We start from the raw sequence: 14,100 nt of genomic DNA, 5'->3' as shown, positions 1-14,100 counted from the left end.
AGCTTTTCTCCAAGTCTGGTTTAAGTCCCTCAATTCAAATTCTGGCCTAATTTCTCCCTTGGTGAAGTGAAATAATATATATATTAGACTGTGTTTTTATTTTTAATAATCTTTTTAGTGACTATAAGAAAATTTTTTTACTGATTATTACAAAAAAGTGGTCATTGTAGAAATCTTGAAAAATATTTAAAAATATTGTTAATACTCATAATCCCACAATCTAGATAAAATACTTTTTTCTGGATATCTATTTCTGTATAACAAATTGCCCCCAAAGTGCTTTAAACAACAACAATCATTATTATCTCCTGATTCTGGGGGTTGGTTAGGCTAAGCTAGGCTATTTCCATTTGGGGTCATGTGGTTGCAGTCAGAAGGTGGCTGGAACTTTCTCACTCATATGTCTGGTGACTTGTGTTGACCATAAACTGGGACCTCAGCTGGGGCTTTAGCCATATCACCTACGCATGGCTTTTCCATGTACTTCTTCACAGCATGGCGTCTGGGTTCCAAATAGGAGCATCCCAGGAGAATCAGGCAGAAGCATCCATAGCCATGGATGTAAGGAGAGGGAACTTTGACTACACCTCTCACTGGGAGAATCCAGGTCACATTGTATGAAGAGCCTAGGGGGTGGGGGACCTTGTTGTAACCATCTTAGAAAATACAACCTGCCACACCACTACTAATATTTAGGAGTTATTTTCTCCCTGTCCTTTTTTCTATGCACATAAGTGTTTCTGGTTTTGTTTTTGTTTCTGTTGGGGTTTTTTGTTTGTTTGTTTTTGGCTACAACGTGTGCGGCTTGCAGGATCTTAACCCCCCGACCTGGGTTGGTACCCAGGCTGGGGCAGTGAAAGCTCAGAGTCTTACTGGACCACCAGGGAATTCCCAACATATATGTTAACATAAGTGGAATTTAACTACATATACAACTTTCTAGAATGCTTTTTAAAATTTCACATTATATCCTGATGATTTCCTCTTATTAAAGTTTTTTTTTAAACCACATTTTATCTGTTTAATTATCCCATGGTAGAAGAGGTAACATTTCTAATAGAAGTGTTAGCTGGGCAACAGCGTAGTTATTAAAATGCTGTAATGCCAAGAAGGCAGAGATTTTTGTCTGTTTTGTTCACTGCTACATAGCAAGCACCTAGCACAGTGCCTAGCACATATAGACACTCAATAACCATTTGTTTAAAGAATGTATAAATGGGTGGATGGATTGTTGAGTTAAATGGCCTGAGCTGAGCTCCTCTCCTATCTGCATCCTCCTGGAAAGAAAGAGACCAGGCCTCTAACCTGCATCACCAGGTTTCAAAACATCAAGACCTGTTGGTCCGGGAATTGTGGGGCAGGCGGGTAGATCGCAGAGCCGGAACTCTCTCTCATCCTAGGGTCCTGCGTACTGCGGGCTCGTAAACTTTCCGTTACTCTGCAGATTTAAAGCCTCCCGGGCCACTATGCATTCATCCCTTGGGCAAGTTTTAGATGCTTCCTGCACCTGGCCGAGGTCTGGCAGGGCACGGGAGTCACCTAAGGGGTTCTCCAGGCGGCGGAGCCCCGGAAGCCTCCCACGTGCGCAGCTGGGCTGCCCGGGTTCGGCAGCAGAGGTGAGGGTTTGGGGTGCTCGATGCGCCCAGAAGCCCGAGACCTCCTGAAGCTCCCGGAAAAGCCTGCTGGTACAGCCTGGAGGGGGAGCACCATCCGGCAAGACGGGCTTCTCCAGGGTCTCCCACTGGCGTCTCCTCTTTTGGCTGCGCCCCCCAAACCAAGCACGTGGAGGTCACCGCGGGACCCGCGTGGGAAAAGAGGGTTGACGCAGGAAGTGGGGCCGATCCCGGGCCCCTGAAATCAACTTGACCTTCTTTCGGGCTGTAGGGCCCTCCTTGCTGCTCTGCAATCTGGGATCCTTCCGTGCAGTGCGCTGGGTATGAATCAGCCGGGGGGGAACTTGGGACTCCGCGGCCACCACTTGCACAAGTAGGGTTTACGTGTCTAAGTACGATGTTTTTCTGTTCTTGTTTTTGTTTTTGTTTTGAAATTGCTGTTTTTGAGGGTCACAAGTGGCTGCATATCGGCAGTTTCAGGATCCAACCTAATCGTAAAAGGCAAACGCTTCTAGCAGGTTCCATGGCGAGGTGAGAGGAAGGTGAGCTGGACCTTAGCCCCACCGACCCCTCTGCCCTGCGGAACCCCCCTTCGCGTTTACTGATTGGGGGCTCAGCTCTGAGAAGAGACAGCTGAGTGAGGCAGGTGGTGGAAGCAGGTGGACGCCGCGGGTGCTGCAGGCACCGAATCGGGAGGGTTCGGACTTTCTCGTTCTTGCTTGGCCTGCTGCGATCCCAGACCCTTTAGAGCACAGGGTGCGGCAGCTGTAAGAACTAGGTGTCCGGGGATTAGAGGAGACCAGGCAGCAGAGGGGGAGTGATATCAAATAAACGCTACTCCTGTTCCTTTCCGGTCTTAGCCGAACAGTGGCGAGAAACTTTGAGCCTAGAAGGATGGCATTGTTTGATAGCCGGCAGTCAGGGACACCGGTAAAAAGCCTGTTGTGTCTGGTAAACCTCAAGAGTTTCAACCTAAATTGGGGGGGTCTTAAACATTACCTCTCCCCCCAGCTGCACTGCAAACAGCTCAAGTATGGGAGCCTCTCTCTCTCTCTTCCCCAAAGTCGAGTCACCACAAACCCTCATTTGACATGTTGTCCCATAAGCAAACACCAGAGGGCAGTGTAATCCAGGACATGGGAAACAAAATGTGATGGGAGAGTCTCTACTGATGCCTTCAGGCGGAGGCATCACAAGCCTACAAAGCGGGCGCTGGCGAAATGGGTGTTGAGTGGATTACTGATGCACCACCGTCTTTGAAAACCTTCAGTGGTAGGCAGAGGGGCCTGGTAAAGATGGACGAGAGGAAGCATTAGTACCTCAGAACCTGTTACCACCACCAGCTCCCAAATACTCAAAGGGCCGCACCATCAGTTCAGGTCAGGAGACAGTTACCAAGCACCTCCTATGTGCCAGGCACTGTGCTAGGGGCAGGGATTCTAAGGTGAGTAAAACCCAGTCCCTTCCCCAGTTGAGCGCCGATGATGTGCCAATCTCTTTACATTCATTATCCCATTTAACTCTAACAATGGTAAAGGGTTGTAAGAATCATCCCCATTTTACAGATGATGAAAAACAGACTCAGAGGGCTTCCCTGGTGGCGCAGTGGTTGAGAGTCCGCCTGCCGATGCAGGGGACACGGGTTCGTGCCCTGGTCCAGGAAGATCCCACATGCCACGGAGCGGCTGGGCCCGTGAGCCATGGCCGCTGAGCCTGCGCGTCCGGAGCCTGTGCTCCGCAACGGGAGAGGCCACAACAGTGAGAGGCCCGCGTACCTCAAAAAAAAAACCAACAGACTCAGAGGGGTAAAGTACTAGTCCCATTAGTAACTGGCAAAGATGGAGTTTACACCAGCTCTCTCTAGATTCAGAGCCAGGGCCCTCACTACCGTAAGCATTCTTAGTATGTGCTCTTACAAGGTTGAGAGGATTAATGAATAAACACATGTAAAGTGCTTAGCATGACGTGCACACCTTAAGAAGCCAGTAAGTATGCACTTTTGTTAAGAGCATTCCCTTCTATAACTGATTTCTCTAACTATGAAGTACCAGCTCAAATCTGATGCAAGAGGAGCTAAACAGCATCCGACCTGTTCTGTTGGGGAAGGGGTGAGGAGAGAAAACTGTAGATGCAATTTTCACTTCTGCAAGTTGTTGAAGAGCCAGAGGCCTTTGGGAAGGGGTCAGGTCATCCCCCCTACCCCGCTCACCCTGCACTCTTGTGAGGAGGGCTGCTAAACCCCCTCATGTCCCACTCCCACTCAGGTGTTGAACCAGGACCAGGGACAAAGAGCCTTCTGAAGGACCAGCTTTAGGAAGCAAATAGGGAAGACTTCCTCCTGGGGTGGATGGGCTCCGCCACACAAACTCAAAGAAAAATGTAAAAATGGCTGGGTTAGTGAATCCAGGCAAATCTAGGAAATTCTCCCCAGGAAAAGGAGGGTGCAAGACAGAACTGGAGCAAATGTACACAGTAAACTCGGAAAATAAATTCAAGTTAGTGTTCAGAGGGACTTCCCTGGTGGCCCAGTGGTAAAGAATCCACCTTCCAATGCAGGGGACGCAGGTTTGATCCCTGGTTGGGCAACCAAGCCCATGTACCACAACTACTGAGCTTGCACACCTCAACGAGACAGCCCGCATGCCGCAAACTACAGAGCCCACGCGCCACAACTAGAGAGAGAAAACCTGCACGCCACAACTAGAGAGAAGCCCACGCGCGGCAACAAAGAGACCGCGTGCCGCAACTAAGACGCAACACAGCCAAAAACAAAATAAAGATGAAAATAAAGAAAATAAATATTTTTTAAAAGAATTTAGAAAACTCTTTAAAAAAAAAAAAGTTAGTGTTCAGAGACCAGTGTAAGGAAAAATACCCCAGCTGATGTTGTGATAAAGGTCATGTGATCCATTTTATAAAACATTAGGTGTGACAGAGAGGTCACCTAGCTCATGGTGGAAAAGCCAACTAGAAAATGGTACAGCCACAGCCCAAACTGGTGGTGAGATGGGGTGTCCTGCTCAGCTCTGCCCTCTTCTCCTTCAGGTCCACCTCCATGCTTTTTTTCCCTACAAGCTTAAGAATAAACAGACTTCCCCGAGAAAAAATGAAAACAAAAGCTGGGAGATGGGCTGACGTGGTCTGAGGAAGAAGGTAACCAAAGGTGGGAGGGTTGCTTTCTGCTTAGAGGATTGCCAGGGAGGGTCCAGGGCTTGGTCAGGTATCATAGTCCATTTGGTGGGACTCCTACCTTTACTAAATATCTGGGCTCAAGGAAAACAAGATACGTCCATTTTTTACTCAACACCAGATATCTGTTCTCCTTTCAAAATTGTAGTATGTTTATTGGTATTGATTTATGGAGGGCTTACCCTGCGCCAGGCATTGTGTCAGATTTTCACTCTCACTTACCCACATGACAGTTCTGTGTGATGGGTAATATTCTTCTTCCATTATCTCCAAATCTCAGCGCAGAGAAGTTAATTAACTTCCTCAAGGTCATAAGACCTTACAGAACCCAGCTCACACCAGGCATCTGCGTTTTGGAGGGCTGGTTCCCTGTGTTAATAACTGGTTAGAGTTAGGGAGCATCCCAGCTAATGGAGCCAAGACACATTCAGCAGAGTTCTGTCCTTAGAGCGCTCATTTTTTTCTTATTCTTTTCTTTTTTTTGCTGGTTTTATTTTTATTTTTTATACAATTTTTAAAGGTTACACTCCATTTACAGTTATTACAAAATATCAGCTATATTCCCCGTGTTGTACAATATGTCCTTGTAGCCTATCTTACACCCAATAGTTTGTACCTCTCACTGCCCTATCCCTATATTGCCCCCACACACTGATAACCACTAGTTTGTTCTCTGTATCTGTGAGTCTGCTTCTTTTTTGTTCTATTCACTATTGTCATATTTTTTTAGATTCTTTTATTGCTCCATTGACCCAATGTGACCATAAGCCCAGGTAGACCCCAAAACTGGACATCTAGACCCTGTTAGGAATCAAACTTATACTCCCTGGAAACCTCTCAGACATTGGCAACACTGAACAAAGACAGCAGAAAGGCCCAGTGCTCACCAGAGGCATAGGGGATGTGTGTGTGTGCGTGTGTGTGAGCGTGCGTGTGTGCACTGCTCCTTTCCCACCACCCATCTGAGGGAGCTGCAGCTGCAGTATTCCTTTCCTCTCATCCACCTCATTCTTCTTGGAGGCCTTTCCCCACTTGCTCTATCCTCAGATCCCACCACCACTTCCTTCCTTACTCATATGTCAGCCACCTACTTCACTTACCCTTTTTCTCTCTGCTTCTGCATTTTGGTCTTTGTATGAGTCAGCTATTGCCACAATAATGCTCCGTAACAAACTTCCCCCAAACACAGTGACCTACAACAAGCATATATTCTTATCACTCATGGGTCTAGAAGTCAGCTAAGATCAATCTACTTCAGGTTCAGGTCAGCCTGGCTCCAGGGTGTCCCTTAGATTCAGATTCACTCCACAGGATTTGTCTCATTCTCCTGAAATCAGCAGGAGGCATCCTGATGAACATCCCCAAGGCATGTTCTTCTCATGTCAAATAGCATAAGCACAAGAGGGGTTGAGTGAATTGGCACACTTTACCTTCCACCCATATTCTGTTGGCCAAAGCAAATTATAATACATGGGAAAACTCAAAACCATTGAAGTGGGGACATGTTCTCCATCCACACCAGCGGGGGATAATACAAAGTCCCATGGTACAGGGTGTGGATGTATAATTCAAGTACAGGGAGGGTCTGATGAATTGAGAATGATCATTTCATCCAGTGAATTTCACGTCCATCCTCAAGAGTTCCACCAAAACAGCCATGAGGTTAGGAGGCTGTTGGTCCTTGTTACCGTACAAGTGAAGGGAAAAACATCTTCCTCTCCAGTCATCTCCAATGCCTATAACAAACTGTGGTCCACTTTTCTGACACCTGTACTGCTCACTGGTTCACTCTATGGGGCTTTGGAAAGAGTAAGGCCTTGGCTGCAGGACTGCCCACTTCCTCCAAACCAGCGTGCTCATGATGCTCATGCTCTGAAGTAGGGAATGGACATGTCCTCTCATCACACTTCCATCTTTTCAAATTCCTATCCTGCTTTTTTGTTTTCCAGAAACATTCTAAACCAGATGTGCCTTTCTCCCGGATGAAACAGGCCTTGAAGAGTTCCAGATGTTCCTTCCTCAGCTAAACAGGATTCAGATTTAGGGAAGGGGTCAGGGCAGGAAAGAGGTAGAGCTGCATACTTAACACATTTTTCTTTTAAACAGACACTCTTGGATACAAAGCCCTCAGATTCAGAAAGCAAGTCTTTCAGAGCAGAGGAAGAAACATTCAGAAATCATCATTATTGGAAGGCAGCATCCTTCAAACATGACTTAGATTTATTCTAAAAGATGGCGTTCGTATCACCGATGAGCACGTAACAAAATCCACTTATTACTGAGGCAGGCAAGGGAAATTAACTGTGAAGTTGGCAGCTCCTATTACACTGGAGGCCGTGATCTGACACTGAGACATCAGCTGCATAGCAGTTTCTCATGGTGACGACAGAAAATCAGAAAAATCCATGAGAACAGTCTTCGAGGCACCATTGCTGGCTGGGGACTGTCATCACACAGGTGGACATTAATAAACTTACACCAAATGAAAAGAAATGGGAAACACATGGTGTCTGGTCTCAGGGCCACAGCCAGTCCACTTCATATTGAAAGTCCACGGACATATAGGAGATCCCTGGAGTGGTCAAATTTATAGAGAAAGAAAGTAGAATGGTGGTAATGGGGGCTGGGGGTCGGGGGATGGGGTGCTGTTCTTTAATGGGTATAGAGTTTCAGCGTGGGATGGTGAAAAAGTTCTGGAGACAGATGGTGGTGATGGTTGCACAACAATGTAACTGTACTTGAGAATGGTTAAAATGGTAGATGTTACATAATGTATATTTTACAATAAAAATAAATGTTTTTAAAGCCCATGACCACTGGAAAATCCATCTAGCAGTTCACCTAAGTGCACCTATGTTATACTTCAGTGACTTTTAATTTTTTTTAAATTTTTTACACAATTTTTAAAGGTTACTTTATAGTTACTACAAAATATTGGCTATGTTCTCCGTGTTGCACAGTGCATCCTTGAGCCTATCTTATACCCAACAGTTTGTACCTTCCACTGCCCCACCCCTATATTGCCCCCCCACCTCCCTACTGCTAACCACTAGTTTATGGTCTATATCGTCAATGACTTTTATATATATGTATATGTGTGTTTGTGTGTATATATATTATATATATATATATATATATATATATATATTTTTTTTTTTTTTTTTTTAATTTTGGCTGCATCGCCTGGCTTGTGAGATCTTAGTTCCCTGACCAGGGATCGAACCCGAGCCACGGCAGTGAAAACGCCAAGTCCTAACCACCGGACCACCAAGGAATTCCCTTCAATGACTTTTTTAAACAGCAGAGAAATACGAGAATGAGAGATAGAAATAAGTGCAGTGAAGACAATGAAATCAGGTAAAACAACAGAGAATGAAGGAGAGAGAGGCAGGACTCAGGACACAGGGCTTGCTAAGGCTATGCAATGGATTTCGTTCTCTCTCCTAAGAACATCAGGAAGCAATTTTATACTTTTTTTTTTTCTGGGAGAAATTAGATTGAAATTCAAGTACTTAGTGCAGCATGCCAAACAGTTACTGCTCAATATATTTATCTATTATATCAAAGAGGACAATATTAACTCATCCAGGATAAATCAAAGCCTTCTCATTTATAATTGAAATTCCATTTCAGCAAAATTCAAGGGCTTTTTGCTTAGGTATTTTATTTATTCCATTTTTAGTATCTTTTTTAAAAATCTGGGGTTTTTTACAGGGGACGGTTTGGCCACACCACTTGGCTTGTGGGATCCTAGCTCCCCGACCAGGGATCAAATCCAGGCCCTTGGCAGTGAAAGTGCTGAGTCCTAACCACTGGTCTGCCAGGGAAGGAATTCCCTAAAAAATCTGGTCACAAAGTTTTGCATGAAAAACAAATGTGATCAATCTTTATTAAAAGCTAAATTAAAATATTGATATATATATGTGTGTATATACATTTATACATGTCTATGTATGTGTATGTACGTGTGTGTGTGAAAGAAAACAATTTTCCTTAAAATAAAATTATACGCAATTTTTTTTTAAGTTCATGAGCATAAACTGCTGGATTTTGGCTTTGACTTAGGGCTCAGCAAAAATCAGGCCCAGGTCTTAACTTTGGGGACTGGAAAGGTCAGCAAAAAGTTTGGAGTGAGACCCCAAGGAAGCCAGCCTTGAACCACCATTCAGGGAAAGACCGTTCTCATGACCGCCCTACTCCAAGTTTCCTTGCTTCTCCTCTGTGTTCTGCAACTCACCCCTCTGCCCTGTCATAATCTGGACTCTTTTCCAGAGTTAATACTGTCTGGGGAAAAGAAAACATCAAGTGTCTCTCAGGCATCAATATTTCTGCAAGACTGCTCTGAAGTCATTACTGACTTTCAGTCTGCCAAGTGCCTTCTAATACCTTTAATTTATCATCCCCAAAGTCCCCTGCTCGGGGAAGGGTAACATCATCATCCACAGAACTGACAGCCAGACTGAGATAATTGGTCCATTATCTATTAGCCTGTCATTGAGGACAAGAAGGAGAGACACAGAGAGAGAGAGCGCTGACCATGCTTCTGGGGACACTGTTTTAATTCCTCAGGCTCCTGGCTGCTCCTTCCACTTTTACCACTATTTAAAGATGAAAGAAAAGATACTCAGCTGAAGACCCTTCTGATTCCTGGAAGGTATATCCTAGGGAGTATCTTTTTTTTTTTTTTTTTTTTGCGGTACACGGGCCTCTCACTGTTGTGGCCTCTCCCGTTGCAGAGCACAGGCTCCGGACGCGCAGGCTCAGCGGCCATGGCTCACGGACCCAGCCGCTCCGCGGCATGTGGGATCTTCCCACACCAGGGCACGAACCCGTGTCCCCTGCATCGGCAGGCAGACTCTCAACCACTGCGCCACCAAGGGAAGCCCATAGGGAGTATCTTTTAACCCACATCCCAAGAGGGCACCATAACACCCTAAAGTTTGCTAGAATCTGGGAGGGATAAATTAGGAATTTGAAATTAACAGATACACACTACTATATATAAAATAAACAAGGACCTACCATATAGCACAGGGAACTGTATTCAATATCTTGTGATAACCTATAATGGAAAAGAATCTGAAAAAGGATAGATATATGTACATATATAACTGAATCACTTTGTTGTACACCTGAAACATTGTAAATCAACTATACTTTAATAAATAATAATAAAGTAGAATTAAAAAGTTTGCTGGAATCTGTCCCATGGATGGGGGGAGCTTGGAAGAAGAAGGAAAGAAGAAAGGGGGAAACTCAAGGTGTCAGTTTCATGGGTCACATTTCTCAAGCCCTCTGGATGAGCTTTTCAGTCCTAACTTCCATAAAACACAAGTACTTGTCTCTTTAAGGAAAACCTAACCCTGCCAAGAGGTGGAACAGTGGCCAGCAAAGCTTCCGAATCAAGAGTCTTCCTTGATGTCCAAACTCGGGGCAGGGTGTGTGCCCACCAGCGTTGATCACTTTTTATATCCATGTGCTCATCTGTCTGTGTTCCTGCACCCCTCAACCCCCAACCCTGACTGTCAGCTCCCTGAGTACAAGGACTCTATTGGCCTTGCCTGGCATGAAGTAACTGTTCCATAAGTATCTGTGGAACTGAACTGAATTTACATATTCTCCTTATCACATCAACCAAGTAGAGTATGCTCTTTTTTTGCCAGCATTTCGAAAGTTTCTGGGGATGTTTCCAAATAATTAAAGTTGTTCCCATTAGGCCTCAAAACTTGTTATCGTAACACTTTCTAAAATGCTTTGAATATTTCCTTGACTTGTTAACAACATACAGCAAACGTAACGTAACCTTTCCTTGATGCCCTGGGTGTATCCATCGGCTTGTGAGTTTGGCTGCTCTAAGAGAGATTTAAAACAGCTTCGACAGGAGAGCTAGTTTCTCTCACATGTAACAATGCAGGAATGAACAGTCCAGGGCACCCGTGGTGACTCCACAGAGTTGGAGACCCAAGCTCTTTACATCTTTTGCTATAATCCCTGGGTGTTTCCCTGTCCCCTGAGACCGCATCCCAGCCCATGGAGAGGAAAGGCAGAAGGGCAGAGCTTCTATGACCTGGTACATCTCACTTCTGCTCCTGGTCCAAGGGCTACATGGCCACACCTAGCAGTATAAGACCCAGCAGCATGGTCCATGGAAAAGCTGAGGGTTCTATTACTAAGATAGAGAAGGGGAAATTGAATAGCAGGGACAGCTTAGAGTGTCTGCCACAGTCATCTTTATAAATTGAATCATGCTACTCTACTGTGTTTGGTGGTTCCTGCAAGGACAGCTGAAATGTGCAGGACTGACTCCTAGTAAGGACCAGACCACTTGAGGTTACTGGTTCTCTGCTCCTCAGTCACCATCAGCCCACCAGTCTGCCTCCTGAGGTTATGCATGTGCTTGCTTCTAGTGGCCCCACTCCCTAATCTGCAGAGAATTAGAATACCAAATCCAAATATCAGAGCTTTTTAGAATTATATGTGCTAAACACACACACACACACAAACACACACACACACGCTCAGATGGGAGGTGAGTAGAGGTGGTTAATAAGCTAGGCCCTGGAGCCTGGTTGCGTGGGTTCAAATTCCTACTCTACCACTCACTGTCTGTGTGACCTTAACCAAGTCACTTAACCCCTCTCAGTTTCTTCATCTGTAAAATGGGAATACTAATAGTTACTTATTTCGCTGGGTTGTTATGAGGATTAAATAAGTTACTACATAGAAAGCATGTTACCTGGCATACAGTAAATGCCCAGTAAGGGAGAGCTACCATTATTAATATAAAATAAGTTACTGATTCCACAGACCAAGTGAGTGTGGCAAAGACACTCCTTTGAATTGAGCCTTTTGAGCTTTATGGCAGCACCTTCACTGCTCAGAGGCTCTCTTCCCTCACTCCCAGGCTCTGGCCTGTATCCCAGATGGCTAAAGCCGCTGGAAGCCAGAGGACCAGAGAAATGGAGTGTCAGTGTGAATTGGAATCAGCTTGAATTTTGATATGTTTTATCTCACTCACATCCTGCATGCATTTTTAATGGCATCTCAAAGATGGAGGGCAGTAAGCTGATAGCAAGTGCAAATTGCATTAATGTTGGGATTCCTAATGCTGTGTTTACTTTTCCACTCTCCAGACATCCTTACAGACAGACAGTGGCCCCATTTCAGGAAGGGATAATGGAAATCTGTGTTAATTTATTAAATACTTATTGCAGGAAGGGCTTCTCATCATATGTCTCTAGACCAAAGCCAGAGTGACTATCTCCATCCCTAAAAGCCAAAACGACAAGAAAGAAGGAAGCCACAGGAATTCTGACGCTCTCACGAGTAAGTTGATTTGATTCCCAGGAGGCACAGCCATCACAGGATGCCGGCCTTTGCGGCATGTGTTCTAGAAGCCAATACACTTCTGCATCTCCAAATCGCACATATAGGCAGGGGTCTGCCCATATACCTTTGCGAAAGGGAAAGGGGGTGATGACAAACTTACCTGTAGAATACACGCACAAAATACAAAACAAAGCAAAGAGGGAAGTTTCCTGATGATCTAGTGTCTAGGACTCAGTGCTTTCACTGCCGAGGCCTCTGTTCAACCCCTGGTCGGGGAACTGAGATGCTGCAAGCCATGTGGCACGGCCAAAATAAAAAAATAAAAATAAAAATAAATAAAAAAGCAAAGAGAAGTAAAACCAATATCAAAATAATGCACCTTGCTGGCAGAGCCATGTGCACAATACTTAGTAAGACACAGAGTCCCTGATTCTCACAGTGTAGTGCTGGTCTTTGTAACTGAAATTCTGATTAATCAGGGAATGCCAAAGCCTTAACATTTCCCATTTTGATGTGTTCCAAGGCACTGGAGAGCATTGTCTCATGTTATCCTATATCCTCTCTTTTTACATTTTATTTATTCATTTTTCAATAGGAAATGCATTTATATAGCTTGCAAAATCAAAAACTCTAAAAAAGTATACAAGGAAAGCCTCCCTCCCACTGCATCCCTCGTTGGGACAGACCCCACCTCCATCCACTCCTGGCAGAAACCACTGTTCTTCCTTACGTATATCCCTTCCAGAGCACTACAAGCAAATATGGATGTGTGGGTTTTTTCCATCCTTTGTACACAGTAGTAGCATACAATCACACTATTCTTTTCACTTTTGGAGATGTTTTCATAGCATTACATACAGAATTTCTTTAGTCCAGACTCTCTCAAGGAAGGAAAAAACACTCCACAGGAACCACTGCCCTTGGTCAACTCTGATAGGAGAATGGATTCTTTCTCTTTTTAATTGAAGTATAATTGACTTACAATATTGTGTTAGTTTCAGGTATACAGCAAAGTGCTTCAGTTATACATATACTTTTTCAGATTATTTTCCATTATAGATTATTATAAGATATTGAATAGAGTTCCCTGTGCTATACAGTAAATCCTTGTTGCTTACCTATTTTAGGTATAAGTTTGTTAATCCCATACTCCTAATTTATCCCTCCCCCCCTTTCCCCTTTGGTAACCGTAAGTTTGTTTTCTATATCTGTGAGTCTGTTTCTGTTTTGTATATAGACTAATTTGTATTATTTTTTGGATTCCACATATAAGTGGTATCATATAATACTTGTCTTTCTCTGTCTGACTTACTTCACCCAGTATAGTATTCTCTAGGTCCATCCATGTTGCTGCAAATGGCAATGTTTCATTCTTTTTTATGGCTGAGTAATATTCCATTGTCTACATACCACATCTTCTAAAAGACAAAAACTCTAATTCAAAAAGATACATGCACCCCAATGTTCACAGCAGCAGTATTTACAATAGCCAAGACATGGAAGCAACCCAAGTGCCCATCAACAGATGATTGGCTTGAGAATGCATTCTTAATTGTGCAGCCCCTGGGAAAGCTACCCAGACACTTCCCCCAGTGAGCACTGTTGGCTAGTCAAGCGCACTGCTGAGCCACAGGGCTGGGCTCCTTGACACACTCTCCGTATGTCTTACCTGCCCTTCCCTCCCCTCACAGCACCAAATCATCTCAGGCCCATGACACAACCCCATCACTCGCAACCACGCTTAAATGAAACTACTTAATCTTCAGCTTTTTTACAATACACAGGCTCTTCTTCTGAAATTAGAAAAATGTGTAATAAATACTACTTTTAAAAAAAATCAGGGCTTCCCTGGTGACGCAGTGGTTGAGAGTCCACCTGCCGATGCAGGGGACACGGGTTCGTGCCCCGGTCTGGGAAGATCCCACGTGCCGCGGAGCGGCTGGGCCCATGAGCCATGGCCGCTGAGCCT

This window comes from Mesoplodon mirus, assembly GCF_964341445.2.
Source record: "Mesoplodon mirus genome assembly, chromosome: 12".
NCBI lineage: Eukaryota > Metazoa > Chordata > Mammalia > Artiodactyla > Ziphiidae > Mesoplodon > Mesoplodon mirus.
Note: the sequence above shows the minus strand (reverse complement) of the source record.